Below are 22,824 nucleotides of genomic sequence, written 5' to 3'. Positions count from 1 at the left end.
TACCACCACTACCAAGTGACCGGGCGTGTACGTAAGTCTGTCTGTAAGTCTGCTTATCAGTGCAGTCATTCACGAATGCGTTCTCGGATCACACGTAGCAAGCTCTTGTAGCAATTCATAAAGCTGCAAATAAATAAATATAGATCGGAACAACTTTTACCTATTTTTATTTCAGCAGGTAATGCCCACTAAGCCGTACACCTCTTTTTCAGAAGCGACCTGGCCACAAACGATCGCCCAACAAAGTTGCCTATCGTGTGGAAATGTATAGCAGCCAAATACTCTCAATGCTTGTTGATTCTAAATGTGGAGGGAACAATCGGAGAAACCTGAGGCAAATCGATGCCACCACGGTAAGAGAGAGAGAGACACTCAAACTCCAAATATACAGGCATCAGGGTCGAGATCGAAGCCGCGACCTCCTGTATACCAGGCGAGGAAGTTAACATGTCGCCACCGTGGTATGCCCCGCGATTCAAATAAGCATGAAATGACGCACATATGAATTATTACTTGTCAACGACAAGAATTACAAGGTGCTTCAAAACAATGTTAACACGTACATAGGGAATTCGTTTTTATTAGGAAAAAAATGGATAATACACTTTCCCATGAAAACAAATGTAATGTTCATAGCGTAAAAAGTCAAAGAGTCTCCATTTGTTAGCCATCATTATCAACACATTACCTGGAATGTTCTCCAAGTGGTCTCCAGAGCCCGGAGGCACATTTATTGTGGTATTGTTGCAAATTCTCGGAAGTGTTCACCTTTTTTTGAAGCACCCCGTATCTGCACAGAACGATATGACCGGTGGTGTTTGGACACGAGGCACGAGATGTAGCAGTGGACAGGCCAGGCGGTTGGAAAGGAGCGACTGGGCACGAAAGCACGTCCGCCGTCATGAGATCAGCCCGCGAACGCGAATAATAATAATTTACATTTGCAAGGCGCATTTCATCCAAGCATCCAAAGGTGCGCGTGTATATAAAGCAAGAAAATAAGACAAAGCCAGCGGTAACTATTAAAACTATGGTATCATTGGCTGTTACCGTAGTGCGGGACAGACGAGTAACACGGCACCTTTACCATATAAGCATCTCGTGGACAAAGATCACCCGAATAGTCTATTAACACGGCAGATCTCTCGCCTACTTCAGCAGTTGTTTCTTGCTGTGGTTGTCCCACCTGATGACGATTGCTTGTGTTGCGATCGAAACTTCGTGATCTATTATTTTTCTACCTACATGACTTTACCGAAAGAACCAAAGAGTATGGCTTCCTGCAGTCACGAAAGCTTCAAATCAAGATACTAACAGGCTGTTGGGGCAAGTGCTGTCAGCGAGCACCTATGAAAGTCGGCACAGCATGCGATGGTGTGGGTGGCCAGCGCCACGCTCGGCCGCCTTTGTCTCCCCAGTTGCGAAGTTTACACAACACACCAGGTACTCATTTGAAGCTGAGTCGACCTAGGGGAGGCCCAGGACTGGTTCAGATAATCATCACTGGTGTTGGGCGTCAGCGGGAATCCAACTCGTATCGTCGGGTTCGTAGCGCAGTTCGCTAACCGCCTCCACTACCGCTCTTCACGTGCGGATAAACACACACCCGCTTGGGAGCATCATCATCGTCATCGGTAAGTACAGTACATATTCAGTACTGATACTACTATTTAATGTTTGTAAGGATTTTTACATGTTTATTTAAATTATTTAGTGATTTAGTTTACTTGGCATGACATTACAGTACTTATTCAATTGCGATGTCTATTTTTGGTTGCCGTGTACCTAAACCCCATTATGTAGATAAGGCCTCGGTATTGAATATCGCCGATGTTGGCTTTCGCGACACTTTCCAAGAAACGTCCCTGTACATCCTTCCTTCAACAATCTCCATTGATGAAACTCACCCCGAGGCCCCAGCCCCCTAGCGACGGCTGTTGTGATGTTTGACGGCGACACGCGGCTCGCGACTGCCAACTGCCGCTCACGACCTCAGCAGCGCCCTCTCCCTCCTACAGTCCCGTCCACACCAACCGTTCACCACTCGCGGGCATTTATTTGTTAGCCCTGCACACGTGTGTATTAGTCACATTAGTTTACACATTGGTTGTTGCACTCGTCCCTCGCAGCAAGAAGGGTTCCTGGGTTCGAGTCTCGACACCGGACGCCTTTCTGTGTGCCTTTGCGTGTTATCTCTCGCTCGTTCCCACCCCCCCCCCCCCCCCCCCAGTGTGTGCATGCGTTTCATCCGCGTTCTTCCCATAGCTTACAAAAAAAGCACACGCACGCAAATTACGACGGATATTGGGGCAGACAATATCCCAAATGCAACAAAAATACTGCAAAGTGCTCAATTGGGATTACACGCAGCAACAGCATCATCGATAATTGGTTCTTTACCCTTCTATCTGGCAACAAAACTGACACCTTTTTGCAAGGAGTCATGTTTGCATAGACCGCAATACCTGCAGTCATAAATACAAACAAAAGACATAACTCTGATAATGTGCACCGTCCTTGAAGTTGATTGGTCCCACACCGAGACAGCTTTCCTTCGAGCCTAGTCTCATATGGGTTGGACCAGATGACGCCAAAAGGCGGAACAGCATCATCATCAATCATCATCTCCCGACCGAGAAAGCTCGGCCAAGGAGTATCCTCTTGAAAGAAGCCTTGAGAGTCGGCGAGTCTTCCGGCTTCAACAAGCGGAACGACGCATACACAACAGAGCAGCACACGCGATGACGCGCGCGCGCATTCCCGGCAGCGCTGCTTCAGGCGCGCGATGACTCCTCCCGACCGCGTCTGCAGGAGAGGTCGGTGGGGGTCTCTCTCGCTGGGTCACCGCAGCGCGAGCGTGGAACCCCACGCGTAGCTCGCCGTCGCGCGGCGCTGCTCGTCGTGGGTTCTCCTCGTGGTGTGGGCTGGGGGGGGGGGGGTGTGGGGCAATCCCCCGTGCGTGACATTAATACGCTTCTGGGCCGTCTGGAACGCACTTCCCGTGAACTTTGAAATGATCTCGTTTGAAAACGAACGTCTTGAGCACTGCCTGTTTGTAGTGTTTAGTTTGCTGTCCTTCAGCACGGCTGGCTACGTAGGTTGGCGAAGGAAGTTCAGCATACATACCGAGGATGGTGTCCATAACAAAATATGTATAATTCCAATACAACTGGGAAGGATACCTTGGGCGGCACTTGGGGGCGGATCTCACGACACCAGGGTTTGATTCCCGCTCACAGCAGTGCTATCTGTACCGCTCCTGGGCCACCCCTAGATCAATTCGCATTTTTTGCCGTGTGTGTTAGTTTTGTTGTCCTTCCCCCACCCGCACCTCCGATGAGCAACAGTTGGCTGCGTGCCGTGCGAAGGAGTTCAACGCACGTTCACACATTGTGCCTGCAGCTCGGCTTCAGCGCGAGTCGTCACAGAGATGCGGAGACGGATGCGTGTTCCTCACCCCACCTTTTTACTCGCGATCAAACACAATGCTTGGTCATGGCCGCTGCCGCTGCGGCTGCGTTGGCAGTGGCGCACGAGAACGCATCAGGAAAGTCGCACGAACAACAGCAACACATCGCGTCGCAGCAAAGATCCATCGTTCTTACTGCTCGACCGTCCGTGCTCCGCTCTCTGACCAACCCACGTTGGCCATCGTGGTTGCGGTCTTGCCAAATAACCCCAGGACCCACACGGTTTAGGGGGGTTAGGCCTCACTCAGGCATGGATCAACAACAGGGATGTACGCGTCTATGTACGTTTAACTTCTTTCGCACCGTCTGTAGCCGGCCGTGCTAATCGGAGGTGCTACAACACGGCTGTCACGTGTCGCCTCAAGACATTTGGAATGTTGAAGAAAAAGAACACTCACGCTGATGCTGCCAATCGCCGCGATAGTTTAGCTGTCGTATTCAATCAATGAGCTCAGCCGTGGGCTGTGCGTTATTATTGCTCGAGACGATTGCTCCGTGCGCGCGCTATATTTTACACTGCTCGGGTTTGGGAATCTCGCCACTGTTGCATTCCACAGTAGCGGACATCTTGCGCCCTGTGCGCCTCGCTCGCATCGCTCGCACCCCGCGTGCATCGTGTAAACATCGCTCATCGGAAGCATGCAGTCCTAATCAGGGCTGCGCCTTCAATTGCACCGCTGCCTGCTTTTCCCATGTCTGTTGTAATTGACGCTGCTAATTACGACGTAAGGATCCACGAATAATAAATGACAATTATTATTGCGCTGACTGTGGTAATGTTTTTTGTTATTTTATTTCTGACCATGGGCTGGACGGGGTGGTGGTGGGGGGGGAGTGTTTGCAGGGAGAGGGGAGGGGGGTGATGAGGGAGGGAGCGCTCACGGTTCCCTTTCCACGGAGCGAGAGCACAGACCGGGCAGAATCCTGGCGCTGAGTCCTCCCGCGAGCCTGTATTCCGCTGAGAGTGTGGTTCCGCGTCCACAAACAAACACGAGCTTATTATTACCATCGCCTCTCATTGCGGCCATTAAACAATTAGGGAGAACGAGAAAATAACAATCTTAATTAAGCACTTATGTGGATCGAGAATATTTTAAAAAAATTGCCACCTGCACTTTGTGCGCCGAGGAAAAGAAGAACCGCTCCTCCGCTCCGTAGGGCCACCGTGCGAACCTGACCCCACGTGATACATATTCGCCTCCCCTGCGCCACGCGCCTTACCTGGTAAAATAAAAATAGTTCGTTAATAGTTTGATAGCAAACAAATACTCCCACCCGCTCTTGGGAATACTCTAAACCAGGGGTGGGGAACCTGTTTTCTGCCAAGGGCAATTTGGATATTTATAACATCATTCGCGGGCCATACAATTATCAACTTAAAAATTAGCCTGTTATATTGGTCAAACATTTAATTAACTCGCCCTTAATGCGATGGCTGGAATTGCTTCTCTTTGCGAGGCGTGTGATGATGTTAGCTGGTATTGATGATGTTGCTACTCGCAACTGCTTTTCCAGGTTTGCTCCTAGATTTATTGAATTTCGAGTCCCGCTTGTGGTTGCGTTGGCAGGGCCAGAGACCAATGATATCGCTGGCCTTATACGGCCCGCGGGCCGGACGTTCCCCCACCCCTGCTTTAGACAATAGTTTAGAATATTTGGCTGCTATAAATTGCCACGTGATAAGCCACTTCGTTGAGCCATCATTTGTGGCAGGTTGCTTCTGAAAAAGAGCTATTCAATCAGTGGGCTTGACCTGGCAAAATTAAATAGTTAAGTTTAATTTGTGTCTATATTTTGTGTGATTTGCTTACCTTTCCTATACTTCGCACTCCTATCGTGTTTTGTATTGTTTGTTGTTGTAACGTTCTGACCCGCCCTGACTGGACATCTGCAAAAAAGAGCTATAAAGCTCATCGGATTCCTCCAGTACAAATACATATTCTGATTCTGAACTGCATAGAGCTACCCATAACCACATGCACATCGTGAGAGAATTCACAGTACGTCAAAACAATGCTGTTTATAGTATGTTTTCATATACTACACAGCTGAATAAGGATAACTACCTCGCCAGGTATACAGGAGGTGCATGAGTTCGATCCCGACCCTGATGACGTCTGTAGATTTGAAGTTTGCGTGTCTCTCTTCCCCTGGGTCCCTGCGGTTTACCCTCCATATTTAGAAACATGCAGTTAAAAAGTATCTGACTGATAAAATATTCACAAGATAAGCCACTTCGTTGAGTTATCATTTGTGGCCAGGTCACTTCTGAAAAAAACACAACAACTATACAGCTCAGTTTTGCCATACCTGGTAAATAAAAATGAGTTTTGTTTAAATAGTAGCAGCAGCGTCTGTTTTTGGCATAGACCACAGCCTACTCGGATGACTAAGCCAGCCATTGCTCAGTTACAGCTTTTGAATTTTGCCCAGCTTGCTTCCCAACAAAGTGTCACGATGACGCTCTCCAACTCCCCAGCTCCAGTCTCTCAGACCCAACTCCGGTGAGATCTCGCTGTACAGACACGAACGACAACAAACGCAACACATTCGCACAATAACACGGTGGTGCCTTTCATAATACATACATGAATTGCTCTGAAGAAGGCCATGTCCCAAATCGTTGGCTACTACCATTACTATATATATCGTTTTAACCTTGAAGACCACAGTGTCAATGGTGAATGTTTCGATTTAAAGCTTTCGTGACTGCAGGGATTCTTATTCTTTGTTCTTTCGGTAAAGTCACGTAGAAGGGAAATAATAAAATAATAACAATAAAACAATACAATTCTCACGACGTTTCGATTGCAACACAAGCAATCATCATCAGTTGTGACAACCACAGCAACAAAAATAGCTGTGGTTTTATTATTTATTACTTTATTATTTCCCTTCTACGTGACTTTACCGAAAGAAGCAAGAATATAAATGGTGATTGTGTTGAGTGCAGTATTCGTTTCTGGCGCAACACTGCCAACTCAGTATGGACCCAGCAAAGTGTCCCAGGCACACGACGTGGCGTTGTTGCCCCTCCAGTGGCTGTGCACGCTTTTGTTTGAGAGTGCGCACGAGAAGTCGGAGCAATGCTTTCCAAACAGCTGAGGAGAGCTGTTCCTCACCAGAACATGTGGGCGCAAGACTTCTTATTCTACTCTGAGTATAAATCACGTTGTCGCCGGAAACAGACTATCTGCTTTGCCAATTTATTGAAAACGAGAGCATAACTCATCCTAATAATAACATTAATTCCTGTTCACCGTTATTCACGTTATATGATTTCTACCGTGCGGACAGTGGGTTAATGCACCGGCTGGTATTCTCAAGATATGGGTGGGAGTATGTATTAAATATTATCTAACTATTAACTATTTAATTTTACCAGGTAAGACCCACTGGCGTTAAAAAGCCATTTGTCAGAAGCGAACTGATTGTCACAGCGTGATAGCTCAACGAAGTGGCTTGTCAAGTGGACATTTAGAGCAGCCAAATAATCTAAACGCATGTTTCTAATGTGGAGGGAAATCCCGGAGGAACTGGAGAAGAATCCACGCGACCCACGGGTAGAGAAGAGAGACACGCAAATCTCAAACATACAGCAGGCGTCAGGGTCGCGATCGAACCCACGACCTCCTGTATACCAGGCGATGGGAGCTCACAACTCGCCACCCGCGGTAATTGAGTTGGTCCTCGCAAGGGCCATGGTGGCACGGATGAGTGAGTGTGTGTGTGTCTCTTTACAGCGCTATTCACTGTGACTTGCAAAAACAAATCGTTGCACAGCTTAGAATAACACGTAGTAGTAGTAGGCTTTCACGAACAACATCATCCATAATAAAGTTTTTTTTAGTTTAGATCGCTTAGATATAAATACGTCGTTAAAACCCGCCACCACCCGACACAACCAATTAGTAAGGTTTGACACGTAAACTAAAACGTCCCAATTAGTTAGTAGATCAGCACAACCAGGGTGCTCAAGAGTAAACTTACAACATTTACAACCAGCTTCTTCTTGCAATAAATGTGGTTCTAATCACCAGCAAAACGTCGTATTCTGATTGTAAATGCTGTGGGTTTACTCTCCAACACAACGGTTGTGCTGAGGGTAGTAACTAATTGGTACGTTATGTTTACGTGACAAATCTTACTAATAAGCTGTGTCGAGTGGTGGCGGGTTTACGGACACATTTGTATTCACGCGATCTAACCTAAAAAAAGAAAATAAGCCTTTATTATGCACAACTCAGAAGGCAGAAATGCGGAGAAAAAACACATCGTCACATGTTACTTCATTACGTAAAAGCCATCTCATCGGTGCGACAATCCCCGCTCACAAGCAGAATGATGTTTCTCCCGGCGAGTCGCTTCTTCCTAACCGCAAGAGGTGACATTTTCTGCCACAGACTTTCCCATCTGGTTCACAGAAACAAGTGTCGTGACATGTGGAATAGTTACATTGTACGTATCGAGCGCTCAATTAGTATTTGCGCAATTGTATTGAGGACTGTGTGCCGTTGTCTCGGTGTGTGGTCTGGGACTTTTCTTGCTGTTGTTTTTGCTGTCCTTGCCCAAGCTTGGCAATTGGTGTCCATATGCAATGTAAACTTATATACTTGATCAATTTTACGCATTTAATTTTAGTGATGTGCTTACTTCTCCTATACGTTCCACTCCTATCGTTTGTTGCATTGTTTGTAACTTTCTGCCCCCCCCCCCCCGGCCGCTTACTGAACATCTGTAAAAAAAGAGCTTCATAGCTCATCGGATTTCTCCAGGATAAATAAGATTCTGATTCTGTAAGATCCAGGCTGCGACCGCAGTCCCCTCGTGCTCTGGCAGTTTGGTTCGCACGGCGGCAGCGCCGCCACTGACTCAGGTAGAATGTTTACAGTTTTTTGGTTGCTATAATGTCCACGTGATAAGCCACTTTGTTCAGCTATCAATGGTGGCCAGGTCGCTTCTACAAAAGATCTATATATAGCTCATTGGGCATTACCTGGTGAAATAAAATATAGTTTAGTTTTAGTTTCATTCAGAAGTTATGCACTCTGACCAATGTCTTGGGATTGGCTGTGGTCCACAGTGAAAATGTGGGTCCCATCCATCTCGGGCAGTGGAATAGCGCACAGGTTGAAACATTAATCTTGCAAGTCTCCTTTTTTTAAGTCAGCAGAACATTTTGCTCTCTCCCCAAAACCCACAATGTTTGTTTTTACAAATGTGAAAATAGCTAAGACTGGCTACAATAGTCATCATCATCATCAGACATGATGAATCCACTGCTTTATGAAGAATTTAAAAGGCTACTGTTGCACACTCGAAATGAAGGACGTGGGCAGTGCTCCAAATCGAGGGCAAACACATTTATTGTGGTCAATCTGTAAAATGCAGCATCACGTGTGTCACACACAGCAATTTTCAATCGAGTCGCAATTAACCACGTCACTGGTGTACAAGTGCGGTTAATAACTAACTCTGCCAGCCCCCTACAGGCCCAACTCCGTTATCGCATGCTGGTGTACACACGTGCATCGATGGACTGCACAGCACATGAGGACTTTCACAAAACCACACTTTACTCCCTTGCTGCACGAGGAAAAAAATTAAAAGAGTGGTCCAAGCCTAATGTGCCACACTACCCCCTCTTGTGATACAACACTCCATCCAGAACCTGCGCTCTGATTTCATCGCTCCATCTCCTTGGTGGGCTCGCCTTGGCTTCCACTCTGTTATCATTTTTTGACCATCGTCCACCATCCTTTCTAGCAACGTCTCCTGACCAAGCCCTTTCACTTTTCTGAATAGTTAGGATGGTGGCATGAACCTGCGCATGTTTTCCAGTCCACGTGTTCTTCTTTCTCTGTCCCAATGTAATCCCACACTGCCCGTGCCGCCGATTCGCGGATAATATCACAGACATCCACCCAGCCTCCACAGAGGCTACTGAAATGTCGAATCACCTCGGTATACACACGTAACGTTGCCAATGTCACCTTGCCGCACGAAAGAACATTCCAAACATGCGTCTCTCCGAGAATTCCTGCACGCTTTTCGGTTTATATTCTGTATATTTCATTAATGACCATCAATGAATTGACTAATCGTTCCAGCCGTAAGTGGCGCAAACTCACTCGCATGAGATCGCTGAACAAGATCAGCCAGCCTGGGTAGACAAATGCGAGTGGCTACTACTAATCCGTCCCTCTGTACCCCCTTATGAAGGCCGGTGTGTTTGAATTCTCCTCGTTCTCTGCTTGCCATTGGGCCTTCGTTCAGATTGTGGAGAATCAATACCCAAAGCTACCTAATGGTGCAATTTATGACGCTGTCTCCACAGAAGCATACTCCTGAATGTGCTGACCAACACAACTCCAACTCCTTTCCAGAACCTACATCCCTTCTAACCGGGGCTCCAGAGAGAGCTTTCCTGGAGACCACAGGGGCAGAAGGCCTGATGCTGGAGCCCCCCCCCCCCCCCTCTCTGGGGCCCCTTTGTTCAGTGAGCGACTCAAAGCCAGGCCCCGTTCTGGGCCCTCTTCTGCTGTGTGGTGCCCAGGGTAAAGTTGCCTCCTTTGCCCCCCCCCCCACCCGTCTACCCCCCCTGGGCGACCTTGCTTTTAATAATGCACGACTTCATAATTGAGGGTTTTCTTATTTTTTGTTGTTGGGTTATATCGCGTAAATATATGCGTCGTTAAACCCGCCACCACCCGACACGGCCGATTGGTAAGGTGTGTCACGTAAACCAAACGAGCCAATTCGTTAGTGGTTTATACTCCAACAAAACTGTGTGCTGTACAAGTAACGAATTGGCATGTTCTGTTTACATGACAAACCATTGGCTGTGTCGCCAGGTGGTGGCGGGTTTAACGACACATTTATGTTCACCCGATCTAATCCCAAAAAACCCTCTATTATGGATATTGGTCGCAAAAGCCGACACGTTAAGGTGCACAACTTTGGGTTGGCAACGCACGCATCCCGCACCTGTCACGTTGTGCATCATAGATTGTTGTCCATCCTTCCCTGCCCGCACCTCGATTAGCACAGTTGGCTACGTACGGTGCGAAATATATTTAACATACCTACAGACACACAGAATACTTCTCGCAGTCAAAGTGGCTTCCCCTGAACTGAGGATTGGTGAAATATTTTTTTTTTATATTCATGTTTAATTTGTTAATTCTCACATCGTCAAATTAAACTAAAATAATCTATTTTTTATATTTTACCTGGTTAGGTCCTACTGAGCTGGATAGCTCTTTTTCAGAAGCGACCTGGCCACAAACGATTGCTCAACGAAATGGCTTATCACGTGGCATTTATTTCGCAGCCAAATCCTCTATGCGTGTTTCTAAAATAAGATCATAGGCTGGAACAAAGGATAGGTCACGTTCACACTTCAAAGCCCAATTTTATTTATGAAAGCAAAGATTACACAATAAATACTGAGACTGTGGAGAGTGGAATTTGATGGGCTGTTGTATTGATATTGTGCGATCAAATCCACAGAGGAGAGAACAGACCAGCATCATATCTATCAAGCTAAACTTTTTTCATTTTAGCATGTAAAGCCCACTGTGCTTTTGGCTTTTTTCAAAAGCGATCTGGCCACAAATGATAGCTCAACGAAGTGGCTTCTACGTGGACATTTATAGCAGCCAAATACTCTAAATTAATGTTTTTCAATGTAGAGGGACAGACCGGAGGACCCGGAGAAAAATTCACGCGACCACGGGGAGAACATGCAAATTCCAAATATACTGGCGTCAGGGTTGGGATCGAACCCACGACCTCCTGCTTACCAGGCGAGGGAGTTAACATCTCGCCACTGTGCTGGGGACCGGAGGCTTTGGTGGATATGTGACGAGGTCGGACATGTGAACATCTACAGAAAATTACCGCTACACCGTTCACAAATAGCGCACTGGGCGTGTGGGCGGTTAAACGGTCGCGGTGGATAAGTGACGTTGAATATTGCGACGTTGTGCAGGAAACCGCTTTGGTGAACTCGGCGCGTGAATTCCAACGTCCGCGCTCGTGTTGTAAATGTCAAAAACTAACTTTCATTTTTGATGTATCTCGAGCAAAATATTTGTTGGTCAAGAGTCGCGATTGCGCGTGGTGAAATTCGTCACAGAAAGCTCGCGGCTTCAGAGGCCCCGGTGGTACATTTCCTGCAACTCCATTCCACGTCCTTCTGCTCGCCCCGTGACTTACTCTCTTTGTGCAACAACGCCGTTTCTCGAACAAACAACCCCTTGTTGTCAAAGCGTTTCGACTTTAATCACACATTTAAGAATCGTTTTAGGCGCGTCGGTGCACTGTCTTGCACGACAGGTTTATATAAAAGCGAGTATGAAGATCATGTTGCCCCGGTATTGGTTACAATATAGCAGTCATATAAGTAGCAATCCCTAAAGTGTAAAGTTAAATTTTGACATTTGGTTTCCTGTCTTATAGTCTGGTAACTCAAAGAACACTTTTGTTATTGCAACTTTCCACCCCCACCTTCCTCCCACATATATATATCTGCACTGACTGTAGGCTTTGGACGTTTGCCATGAAGCTGCTAGCTGCAATCCACCACATTAATGATGTCTGAACATTGCTCAGATCTTGTCAGAATAGCATCACACGGAGCGGAGTAGACAAGCATCGCACTTGTTTGCTTTTATTTCCACTTGTTCTGATTCGTTCCTTTTTTTGTGATGTTTCTCCCACTTCATTTTAATTCATTAGCGCGGCTACTGGAACGCCCTGATCGCCTCGTTGCACGTGCGTGTGTGAAGTTGTTACCATTCACGACGGGGATGTAGCGTCCTAAAAATCTCCCTCATCGTCGTCGTTAAATCTCCCAGAAACGTTCCACGATTTTTTTTATTTCCCGTTCGCCAAAGGCCCCTCAACCGCCCCCCCTTTCCCAATAGGGGGGTCCCCTACCTCCTTCACAAGAGGGGGGGGGGGCTGCGGCTCCACCCGGCGCTAATTCCGAGACGTCTGGCTGGGTCGGTCTGCGCGGCGTGCTCGCGGTGGACGCGGGGAGAGGAGAGAGGAGGAGCCTCGCTGGAAACTTTCCCTTTGGAAGGAGATTCTCCATAAACAATAGACACCGCCACCCACACACCCACGTGCGCCCTGTGTCTGTGTGGCTGTATGTCTGTGTGTCTATCTGTGTGTGTGAGCGGTAGTGTAGCGGCTAGCGCGCTGCGCTACGAACCCGGCGAACCGGGTTCGATTTCCTCTCACGGCCAACACCGGTGACGATTATCTGAACCGGTCCTGGGCCTCCCCCAGGTCGACTCAGCCTCAAATGGGTACCTGGTGCGGTAAGTAAACATCGCCACTGGGGAGACAAAGGCGGTCGGGTGTGGTGCTGGCCACCCACCCCCTCGTGTGCCGTTGCGGCCTTCATATGTGCTCGCTAGCAGCACTTGCCCCGACAGTCTATTAAGGCTACATGGGGGATCTTTGTCTTTTTGTGTGTGTGTGTGTGTGTCTAAGAAGCCGCAGACGCCAACAGTCTTGCCCGGTTTCCACAGCAGACTTTGAAACACACGGGCGGCCGTTTTTGCAACGCTCTCTCCTTCCTCCGCAATGCGCAGTCGCCACCACGGTGCGATGTCGTTCCCGCTGTCTTCACTGCCTTGTTTGTTCTTCACATGCAACCAACATCTGGGGGTTATCCGTCGTCGCACGCCTCAATAATGCCTTGCCGACGTTGTGAAAGTCACTTGCTGGATGCCCCGGTTTGTTTTCTCATTGCCATCCATTGCCATCCACTCGCCGCAATCATCACCATCATCATCATCGTTGTCATCGTCAGCCATGAGCAATCCACTGCTGGATGGAGGCCTCTCGAAGCCGCCACCACAAACTTTTTCCTGCGATGCGACCAACAATCCATCCGGGGCACTGGCCATGAAAACGCTCAAATAGTTTGAATCTTGCCGTTCCTTTTGGATTGCTCCGCTGTTTGCGCTTTGCTTTAACATTAAATTTGCCTTAGACGATGAGGCCAAGGATGAATTGAAAACAACGTTTAATATTGTTGAACACGTAGTAGGGCTTTCGCGAGCAATATTATCCACATTAGATGTTTTTGGGTTAGATCGCGTAAATATGAATGTGTCGTTAAACCCGCCACCACCCGACACAGCCAATTGGTAAGGGTTGTCACGTAAACAAAACGTGTCAATTCGTGACTAGTTCAGCACGCACCGGTGTGTCGGAGAATAAACTTGTAATGAATTAGCACGTTCTGTTTACGTGACAAATCTTACCAATTGGCTGTGTCGGGTGGTGGCGGGTCTAACGACACATTTATATTTACGCGATCTAACCCCCCAAAAAGCATCTTATGTATTTTATTTATTGACATGTTACTTATTTCACCATTAGGCGCATCAGGGCGCTGCTGGTGGCGAGATGTTAACTCCCTCTCAAGGTATGCAGGAGGTTCGTGGGTTCGATCCCGACCCTTGACGCGTGCTGTATATTTGGAGTTTGCGATTCTCTCTCCCCGTGGGTCGCGTGGATTTTTCTCCAAATAATCTAAACGCGTGTTTGGATTATTTGGCTGATAGAAATGTCCACGTGATGATAAGCCACTTCGCTGAGCTTTCATTTGTGGCCAGGTCGATTCTGAAAAAGAGCTACATAGCTCAGTGGGCTTTACCTCGTAGAATAAAACAAAGTTTAGTCTTAGATGCCGCCAGAGAAAGGGCGGCGTGGAGATGGATGCCAGCATTGCCCCACGCTGTCAGCTGTAAGGCTTACCATGTGCGCAAAGAAGTGTTTGTTGAAGAAATAGAACATGACAGAAATATTACAGCAAAATTAACACGTGCCACAAAACAGCAATAACGTTGTTGTTTGCATTACTTTGGCTTGTCCACTCTCATATTGTTTCAAACAGTCACAGAGATATGCCATATTTCATTTGATTGCGCATCCAGTGTACATAAGGCGGTGTGCGGTTTGTGCGCTGCGCACGTATGATTAATATTTGTAGTGTATATATATGTTTGTATTAGTCAGACGTATAATTTAAAATGATTTTTGTGCCGACCGTAGCGCGTAATCGTATACACACGTTGCAGGCGTGCGCGTTCGCCGGTGCCTGTGCCAACGAGCACAACGCAGTGCATCGCGGGCAACATGAAGCTGCAGGGTTACAGGTCCAACGGTGTTTAGATATATTGCAACTGTTATAGCGCTGATCGTCAAATATTAAAAAAATGAACGTCCGTCGACTGATCGAGTAGCCTTTCGTGTGTCCGTGAATTTGTGGAGAATGGGGGAGTGGATTGGAAGGGTGGTGGGAGCGACATTTTTTTTCGGGTGGAATGGTTCTCCCCGAGCCCCAAGCCAATAACTCAATTGTCACAATTCATGGTCATCACTTGAATGAGTTGTGTTTAATTGTGGTGAATGGTAGTGGCCCCCTAGTGGCTCAAGTGGCCACGTGAACTCATTACGTACAACGAGTGTCAAAGCACGTGAATACGCATGCCGTTCAACGCACACGCAGCACACGTAATAGTCGACATTAGGGGTGCGGCGTTTGATCCATGAGCAATTACTCACAAATAACACCGCCGTCAAAGAAGGGGGACCCGCTTTCACGGAACTATTTACCGGAGGTTTATGGAGACGTGAAAGAAGGTAACAGTTTTACAACGCCTCGATCATTCGTCTTTAAAAAAAATCACGACGAAACCCACTTGAAGAATGACAGATCCGTTAGCCAATCACGTGCACTGTGCGGGTATACAGACCATGACAGAATATTGGGATACGGTAGAATTCCTCTCATCCGCGACCGGAGTACGAGTGACTCCACTGAACATCTGCGGCAAAAAAAGCTTCATAGCTCATCGGATTTCTCAAGTATAAAGAACATAATTTGATTCTGACTCCTGTCGTCCGGAGTTTAAAAGAAGGGTCCACTATTCTAACTATTCGCAAATATCTGTAAATGTTCCCATCCTGCATTGCGGGATAGCTTGCTGTTATCCGCAATTTATTTTACGGATAAGGGGCCGTCCATAAATTACGTCACGCGATTTTGGACGATTTTTGCCCCCCCCCCTTCGTCACACGGCGTCACAAAAAGTCAGACACCCTCCTCAAATATGACGTCACAAAGCTCTGCACCCCCCCCCCCAAATAAATAAAACATGCCTCAAATCGCTTTAAACTATTGTCATTGTAGTGCGTATTTAATGTGGCGCTGCACTCTGATGTTGTAGGAGAAAACATGTATTAAAAAGTATATTTAATTAAGTGGAACGTGTCTATAATTATTTAAAGTTGCGCATTTTGATGTGACGTCACATTTCTCAACCCCCCCCCCCCTCGTCACACATCGTCACAAATGTCTGACCCCCCCCCCCCCTCGTCACACATCGTCACAAATGTCTGACCCCCCTCCTCCTAGGTGCGTGACGTCATTTATGGACGGCCCCTCGGTGGATACACGTGGAAGTTTCATCCTATTATCCACGACAGTGTTAAAAGCGTAGGCGAGTTAAAACCCTTCTATCCACAATTCTGTTAACGGATAATACACTGTAACATGATAACAAATGTACGTTAATAGCTTCAACAAGTCAAAGAGTCTCCACTTGTTCGCCATCGTTGTCAACGCGTTGCCTGGAATCTTCTCCAGGTGGTCTCCAGAACCCTAAGGCACAAGTCTTGTGGTATTGTTGCAAATTCTCGGAAGTGTTAACATTGTTTTGAAACACTCTGCATTTGGCGTTTGAACATCTTAAAACCTGTTTTATTGCCAGAAAGGGTTAAACCTATTCTTATTTTTTCATACTTGATACTGGCTGAAAGGCCCCATGATCTAGCTGCTCACCCCGAGCTTTAAATGCTCTGATACGTGTGGCATTGTCTCTGTACTGTTCGACTTTTGGAGTTCTCTGGTTTGACACTCGTGAGACTAGGCCACAAAGAAGACTGGCTCTCGTGTAAGCCAATGAGTTTCAAAGACAAATGCCTACATTATATCAGAGCACGTGTTTTGCATGTTCACCATAAGTACGTGTGGTTCATGCAGCACATTATTGCTTGCAAAATGTATATAGTTGGTGTTTGAACATCTTAACACTTGTTTCATTGCCAGGAAGGGAAAATCTATTCTTAATTTTCATACGATGCCACTCCTTCGATTGGTCGATCTCTCCCCATACGCCAGACATGCCCACACCATCGCCCCCCCCATAACAGATCCACGATTTCAGAAGAAGATGAAGAAGACAGAAAATATTCAAAGCGAGAAAAATTGTCTCGTGACAACGGAGCGACGTTTGTTGTTTTTGAATGAGCGTTAGATTTTTTCTGGGGATTATAGCGCCTCGGCTACGTTTGGTGAACCAAGTTGTACATTGCATTGCAAATGCGCATGTGTAGGTAAAATAAGTCCACAGGTGGAGTCAGTGCCGGATCATTGTCGTAGCAAAAGTAGCTACATATGTAGTAGCTACGGGCCCCGCACTTTCAAGGGCCCCGCGCTAAATGCTTTCAAGCTGTCAATTCCGGTTCAGTGATTCTGCACTTACTCTTTGGTTGTTTCGGTAAAGTCACGTAGGTTAAAACGGAAAACAAATAAATTAAATGACGACGTTTCGGGGCAACACAAGCCTCCGTCTTCAGGTGGAACCGTCACAGCAAAAAATACTGACGGTTCCACCTGAAGACGGAGGCATGTGTTGCCTCCGAAACGTCGTGATTTAATTGATTTGTTTTCCGTTTTAACCTACGTGACTTTACTGAAAAAAACAAAAAGTATGGATCCTTGCAGTCACGAAAGCTTCAAATCTAGGATTCTGCACTTGCTCTATTAATATAGTACTATACTGCCTTCAACTTTCATGAACGACTGGGTGTTTAAGATAAGCGATTTTTCGTATTATCTGGCTGTATAGTAAATAAAAAATATAATTACTTTACTACGCAAGTAAAAATTTAGTGTTTTATTAATTCTTGTTTTTTTTAAGGCCCCTTTATAACATATGCAACAGGCCCCGCACTCGCTTAATACGGCACTGGGCAGAGTTTGACTTCTACAGTGGAGGGCAGTGCAGGGGTTCGCTTTGTCCCTGACGTTAGGAATCGCGGGTGCATAAAATGTTTTTATTTTATATTAATTGCAAACGACGAGGGGAAGAGGCATTGTCCCTCCCCCTGCAAACTCTTCCCACGATAATAACCCAGTTGCGTTGAGGTTGGCCATCCCGAATGTGAGGCGAATGGCCTTGAAAAGCCTGGGCCTCTGCTGTATCTGCACGGAGCCGGGTTGATGATTTCCAACTCCGCCGACTACCTACCAAGTGACCGCATGCCCGCCACGCGTGTTGCAAGCTGCCCGCGCTTCGTAAGTTGATGATATGAAGTGACTCGTATCGGAACTCCTCTATACATTGCACAGAATCAATCAGAATATGTATTGATAGTGGAGGAATCCGATGAGCTATGAAGCTCTTTTTAACAGATGTCCAGAAGGTTTTCACGGACATCTGTGTAGGATACAAACGAGCTGTGCAACAGAGCACAGTATTTCGATTTAAAGCTTTCGTGACTGCAGGGATCCATCTTCTTGGTTCTTTCGGTAAAGTCACGTAGAAGGGAAGCAATAAAATAATATTTTTTTTTATTATTTTATTGCTTCCCTTCTACGTGACTTTACCGAAAGAACCAAGAAGAGAGCACAGTATATGAATAAAATAGCGTCCTGTGTCGTTTACCCGCCACCACCCAACACAGCCAATTAGTGAGGTTTGTCAGGTAAACAAAAAGTTGCATGTTCAGCAGACCGGCGTGTTGCAGAGTAAACCCACGACATTTACTATTTGAGTATTTATATGAAACCCCGCCGTCACATTTCATTGACGCAAACGTGCCTTTACTGCGTCATTTGTTCGCGCTTGGAATACAGTATACATTTTTGTTGTTGTTGTTGGTGTCATCGAGAACACGACGCGTGCGGATCCCTCCACAGAGTGGCGCAGTGGCGAGGCCAGCGTGGGCCATGGCGCATAGGGGGGGCGGGGGGAGGGGGGCAGAGGGGGGGCAGAGGTGGGGGGGAGCCCTTGTCCAATGTCCCCCCCCTCTCTCCGCAGCGCCATGCCCCCCCTCCCCCATCGGCACGTGGTGCCCATGGGCAGTTGCACCGCCTGTGCTCTCGGTGGCTGCGCCCTGCGTGGGCAGTGTCCACGTGGGCGTTGGGAGAGTGCGCGCGTGCCCGTGTGTTCACCAGGTTGACGTGCGTGCGCGTGTGTTCACGAGGTTGACGCGCGCGCTCCACGCTGTCGAGTGACAAACGAAGCACGGCGGCGTCGGTGGCGGCGGCGCTCATCTCCATCGATGGCAACAGAGCCAGTCGTGGAAATTCCACAGTATCATGGCAGAGGCCAGTCCCTCCAACAACAACAAAAATCAATCACCTCTGACAATGGCGCACTCGTTTATCGACCCCTGTGGAAGGTCAGGCTCAAGCTCCAGACTTGCATTTGAACTTGGAAGCTTCTGATTGCAAGTTGCATGACTTCAGCCGTGCCACGCAGCTGTAGCGTGGAGCGGAGCGGGTGATGGTTACCAATCGGAGCGCTTTCTCAGGCCACTGCATGGTGAAGGGCCGTGACATGTAAGTCATGGGAGTTGTTTGACAATGCTTCCCAATGTTGGTCAATGTGGGTTGGTGAAGTTGGAGGAAGGTGTGGAGGGGGGGGGATATATCACTCGCCACTGATGTTATGTATGTACGTTGAAAGTACGTAGCAGACCGTGCTAATCGGAGGTGCGGGGGAAGTACACCAAACTAAACACCAAGAGCAATTCTTAAGAGTTTTCAATCTGGGTGATTTCGAAGTGGATTAACTGCAGGAGTTTCCTAGCATCGGAAGGAAGAGCGTTCCAGACGGCCGCAGGAGCTGCTCTGAGAGCGCACGATGCGGTGACCGCCTTTCTTCGACGTGGCCAAGGAATCGAACTCGCGTCGCTGGGTTCCAGAGCTCGGTGGGCTAACCATTGCGCCACTGCTCCCTCCCCCGCCCACTGTAAGTGTGTGTGTGTGTGACTGTATACATCTTCCCATCAATCCCCCTGAATTGCTTGCACACTTTTTCCTTCCGCACACTTGAAAAAAAAAAATGTGACCTCGTGCTCAACCCACGGATTTAGGTTACAGAATTCCCCACCCCCCCCGTTATCAAAATAATTCTGTCTGCACGTTACACAGTGGCGCGCTTTGTACACCGGGCGCGTGTGAGACGTGGTGGGCATAGTGGGGATGCAAATCACGGAGTCACTCAAAGAGGCCTGTTCGTTTGCGAAAATACACCTGTGAGCGACTAACATAAACATGATGAGAATCGTTTTTTTAATATATATTTCCCCTAGAATGCATGTCGGTGCGGTTTAGTAATTCATCCTCGCTCTTTTGGGTATCTATTAAAAGATAAAGGTGAAGTCCTGCAATTGCATTGCCACTGCTGCTGGTGGAAGGGCCTCCACTAGAGGGAGCTTCAGAGAGCCCCTCGAGTGAAGGTGTTTGGCCTATCCGTCCACGCTGGCCAGATGTCTTGGAAGAGGTGGCAGTGCCCACACTTCACCCCCACCACACGCAACCTGCCGATCCACTCACTGTGGTGGATTTTTTTTTATTTTATTGTATCACACTGGACTTGCAATCCAGTGGACAATGCCCCAGCGTGGCATCTGAAACTTTGGGCAAGTTTCTTAACCCCCCCCCCCTCCCCGCGTTTCTGTCCAACCCGGTATCTGATATTTGCTATCAAAAATACTATTACGTATGCTGTTCTTCATTAATTAGGGTAATCCCATATATACTCAGGGAAATGACCAACGATCCGAAAAATGAAAATCTCCTGCAGAGTACGTTGCAATATCCTGGCTAGATACAGATGTCGTAGTGATTGATATTTTTATTATTCTATTATCTACAAATCCTTTTAGCCACAAATCATATTATCCGCAAAGTCCGGTGTGTTGGAGAGTAAACCCACAACATTCATAATTCGAGTATTTGAATTGTAAAATGTTCTGGGTTTCCTCTCCAATACACAAGCGGTGTGCTGAAGTAGTAACTGATTGGCACGTTTTTGTTTACGTGACAAACCTTACTAAATGGTGGTGGCAGGTTAAACGACACATTTCTATTTCGCGATATAACCTTTATTATGAATCCATGCAGTGACAGATATGCCTATTCTCCTTGAGTGTTACATATATCAAGTCACACCGTCATTGCCACAAATTTAATTCATCTTTTAAGGACCATCTCATAAAAAAGCCAAAAAGACCGTTCAGGAACGGATACTTTCTGTTGAGAATGAAACCATAATTAAATATTTATGGCAATTGTTCCATTGTTCCACATCCTCGCAGCGGCTTTTGGCTAACCTTCGAACAAAGATGGTCACTGCATCGCGCGCTTTCAGATGAGCTTCTGCGGCCGTCTGGAACGTTCTTCGTTCCAGTTTTAGGCAGCCACTGGACCCATGCACTTTTAAAATCTTTATTTAAAACTAATTTCTTTAGAACTCCTTTTTGTGTTTAGTTTGTTGTCCTTCCCCCGCACGTCCGATTAGCACGGCTGGCTACGTACAGTGCAAAAGAAGTTCAACATACATACGTACACATCCATGATCATAATTATACATGCAAATGTAATAAATGAGGGAAATTATCTTGAGTCTTTTTTCAACTTCTACACCTAAATAATGTCGACCATGGATGCCCCACACAATGTGGACTTGGCTCTGGTTTCCAGTATTGCCACGCAAGGTTAGATGAACCCTTACCCTCTGCATCGCCACCTGCGCAAAACGTGAATCGTCATCGCCAACCCTCCCGGTGTAAGCATTTCTATTTACGTGTACATGTACAGTATGTAGGTTCAACTTCTTTCGCACCGTACGTCGCCAACCACGCTAATCGGAGGTGCGGCTAACACTGGTATGCTAATACGTTCAGTCGTCGAATGCCACTCTCGAGATCTCTAGCCAGGAGAGGGCTTCGGGAGAGAATCCGCGTAGTTTGTGCTGTTCCTCCTCCGTTGATGGAGCGTAGGCCCGAAATTGTTTTGTAGAATTGTTGGTAGACTTTTCGCGATGGCACATTTCTTTTTTTATCAACCTTAAGCACATCTAGGCGGAATGGAAGTCGTTCATTCGAATGCAGGTGTGATCAGTTTAAGGAGTAGGCCGCCAAATTGTGTGAGGACTGAATGTCGAAGGTTCAAATATCAACTGTGCAACAGCTGAGAGATTTCGCGACGAAACGATTGTCAAGAGTCGCAGTATGAAATGTAATGAACTGATGGCGATTTGACAGACGTCCGTACAGCTGTAATATGACCGTTGCGACCCCCCAAACATAGCTTCGATAATGATTGTGGGTTTAGGCTCCAGAATGGCCTTATTAATAATCGCATGCCGTTCGCTGTCTGGTTGTGTCACGGAATAGATTAAAACAAAAATATGTAGTAATAACAACAAGGTACAGGTGCGTTTTGAAAAGTAATAAACTTTTGTTCATGTCAACTGTCGCACCATTCCAGTTGTGCTCCGCTAAATATAGCATGAACATTTTACGATTCAACAGATGTTGCTTGAATCAATGCCACGACTTCTAACATGGAATTGGGCCAAGTAGGTACAATACGGCTAGTGTAGTGTGCATATGCAGTACGGTATATTTATCATCACGCGTATTGCATGTTATATCAAAGTACTGTTTGTATACTATCTACTGTAACACTCACCAATACTCACTGACACACTCACTTTGCTCACCAGCACTCACCAATTCCTACTCACACAAATACTAACTTTGCTCACAATCACTCACCAATAGCCACTGACACAAATGCACACTTTGTTCACCAGCACTCACCAATAGCCACTGACACAAATGCACACTTTGTTCACCAGCACTCACCAGCACCCACTGACACTTGTGAACACAGTGGAGCTCCACTTACCCATCACCCTATTGTCCACAGCGTCTGTTATCCGTGGGGCTGAATTACCCACGTGGCGATTTCGTGATTGAGAGGAGCCGTGTTGGAGTGGAGGCAAATCACGCCTCATAAATCCGCATCGTCTGTCGGCCTCCCACCGTGGATATGATGATGATGATCATGGTGATGACAATGATGGAGAAGATGATGGTAAAAATAATTATAAGGATGATGGTGGAAGGTCATGTTGATGATGGGTGTATTTGTAATACCGTTGATCTCAGTGTCGCTCTTCCCAACCATCTAAATGGTTTGTATAATATCTAACTATATCTCATTGAGGCTTCGGTTTGTGAGTTA

This window comes from Lethenteron reissneri, chromosome 42 (genome assembly GCF_015708825.2).
Source record: "Lethenteron reissneri isolate LAM-NWPU_2019-01 chromosome 42, ASM1570882v1, whole genome shotgun sequence".
Classification (NCBI taxonomy): domain Eukaryota; kingdom Metazoa; phylum Chordata; class Hyperoartia; order Petromyzontiformes; family Petromyzontidae; genus Lethenteron; species Lethenteron reissneri.
Note: the sequence above shows the minus strand (reverse complement) of the source record.